Source organism: Stylophora pistillata, chromosome 4 (assembly GCF_964205215.1).
Source record: "Stylophora pistillata chromosome 4, jaStyPist1.2, whole genome shotgun sequence".
NCBI lineage: Eukaryota > Metazoa > Cnidaria > Anthozoa > Scleractinia > Pocilloporidae > Stylophora > Stylophora pistillata.
In genome coordinates this window covers 26,860,294-26,862,799 of record NC_142522.1, presented here as the reverse complement: position 1 = coordinate 26,862,799, position 2,506 = coordinate 26,860,294, and the positions used below count along the sequence as shown (strand labels likewise).

Sequence of the window (2,506 nt, the reverse complement as noted above, 5' to 3'; positions counted from 1 at the left end):
GGAAAACACCCTTAATTAGTTTTTGATTTCATATCCTTAAAAGGCCGGAATCGTCGGCATTGATCACGTAGAAGTGTTTATGCTAAAACAGCCAAAACAATGACAGATTTATAATTAGAGCTTCATTTCATTTCAATTCCGGTTCAGTCAAGAGAATTATCGCTGGAGTGTTTTTGTTGACATTTCACGAGGAAATAAAATGCGGCCGCTTTAGGAGTTGGCATCTCTCCCTAAAACTCAGCGATACAAGAGGAACGGCCCGTCGTGAAGCTAAACCAACATGAACGTTAAATTTATTCTGGTTTTTACACTTGTCTTTCTCGCAACTTATTTCGTAGGAGAAAATGAAGCCTTCACCGCTGGTGGAGGGGGGAATCTTCCTAATGGAGGAAGAAAGCGTGACTTAGCGGAGTCTGTAAGTTCTCACAATTGTTATTTCTGTTGCTGCGTTTTTTTAAGTAATGCTCAATAATACGTTTTGCGTTGAACAACACTTTCCATCTGCCTTTTAACTTTGTGACTCCCTAGAGTCCTTAATGTTAATATTCTCCTGTTCAAATTTTTAATCGCATGCTAAGCACAAATAATGAGAATGAACAAATCATTCAAAATGAAGTTTTCGTCTAAATAACACACCACATTCCGAGACCCAACCAGCAAGGAAACGTGTGCTAATGATTGGAAGAAATTACTTTGAGATCTTGGTTGTGAACGGGTTGATTTGTTCAGTCTATCTAGTAAGGCTGATATTCGAAAACTGAACCAGCTACTTGAGCTTCGCTCTGGTACAGGAATAAATATCGCCAGCAACGACGCGTGGGTAACGTGAGAATGTGTAAGCTACACAAAAAGTTAATTGCGCACCATTCTGCCCAAGAAATTATCATCACCAAATGTTCTTTGTCCATTTGTGTAAGGGTAGGTCACATGCACCCCAAAACCTCTCGCTCTCCCTTCGTTCCATCCATACTCTTGGTTTTCATTCACCAGTGATTTGTTTTATTACAGCACCAACTGGCCGGGAGAGCCTTGTGTGCAGCTGCTAGGGAACACTGCAAGCGGGAATTGATTTTGGAGGACATCAGTGAATGAGGAGGCCTTGGCGAACTGGACTGAACGCAAACTTCCTATTGTATCTTGTGACTATTGTAAAATCGCCCATTAATTAATAAAGAGTGAAATAAGTAATCTTTAATCAGATGTCGCGTTTGTTAATGTAGGTTTATATATATATATATATATGCTACTTGTTTAGAAAGCATAGAATGTTGAACAATACTGCGGTGCATGAGGGTGAGAAGGGAAAAAGTTTCGAATATAAAAAATTCACAACTCTTGCAACCAAGGTTCCCCATCTTGTGACCAAGGCTGTAGCTTACATACAGCAAAAATTTCAATAGTATGAGAGTAGGGTAATTACAGCACGCTGTTACGGTGAGACTGCAGGATGCTCACGAATCGTCGAGTGAGTGACCTTACTTAACTCCTTCACTGTGACTGTAACCATTAACATTGCCCTGATAAACCCTTCACACCCAAACATCAGTATACGTATTCTCCATACTCCCCTTAGTTCCTGACAAGGAGAATTAATTAAACAATGTATAAGTATTTACGATATTTAGAAAGGCCAGCCCAGTTCAGCTTGAAGCTATACATCCCACCCATCCCACCTCAGGGGGAGCACATCCATCACACAGTAATCTCGTGTGTGGGAAATTAACGTCTCCAACCCCCAACCCTGCAGGAGACGGGACCTCCATTTATTCGTCCCTATCCGAGAAGACTAGAATATCTAACCATTTCTTGATGTTATAGAAAGGTAGCAAATTCTTCTCAATTATTTTAAGACCTTGAGTGTTGGTCCGGCCGGGGCTCGAACCCTCGAGCCCGCGGACAACAGTCCAGCGCACTATTCATTGGGCTAACTGGGCGGCGGTTATCATTTCCTTCATTCTCGTGACCTTCATTTGTGATTCGGAGGTGATATTGACAAGGAGGAATTAGAAGCTGGTCACTCTTAGCGGCCAAAGAGTTTGAATGACCGCTGACCATAGCTCTTAACGCAAAGAAAGCCTACTTTTACAACTCTTTATTTTTATCGAAAACGCTTCGTTACAAACGCTTTTAACATATACATAGGAAAGTCCGTGCGATAACCGATTGACCTCAGTCGTGTGCAGCGGCCTGGAAAGATGGTACACTTATCATTTTTTTATCACTGTGATATGCTACAAAAGTTATTTTAAGCTGAACGAAACACATAACGCATAAAGAATATAATCCCGTACAACCTGCTTCGCCGCGTGACATCTTGTGTGACCAGCACACATATGCGTCACGTTAACCAAGAGGCGAGATCTAGTAACGTGGAATATACCAAGGACAGATTGATCCATCTCAAGCGAGTACAAATAATCTGTCTAAGTGCGAACAACGTAGAAGCACAACTAATCATCAGTATCGCACAAGCGAATGAAAAGGATTAACGACAGTCAAACAAAAA

The 2,506-nt window shown here is 41.4% G+C and overlaps 1 long non-coding RNA gene across 1 annotated transcript; it reads left to right on the top strand.

Annotated features, from left to right (window-relative positions):
• Window positions 1–206: 206 nt before the first annotated feature.
• LOC111340543 (uncharacterized) lies at window positions 207–1,195 on the top strand. The gene is made up of 2 exons (XR_002695767.2): window positions 207–415; window positions 1,009–1,195. It is a non-coding gene; the product is annotated as an uncharacterized LOC111340543 (long non-coding RNA).
• The last annotated feature ends 1,311 nt before the right edge of the window (window positions 1,196–2,506 follow it).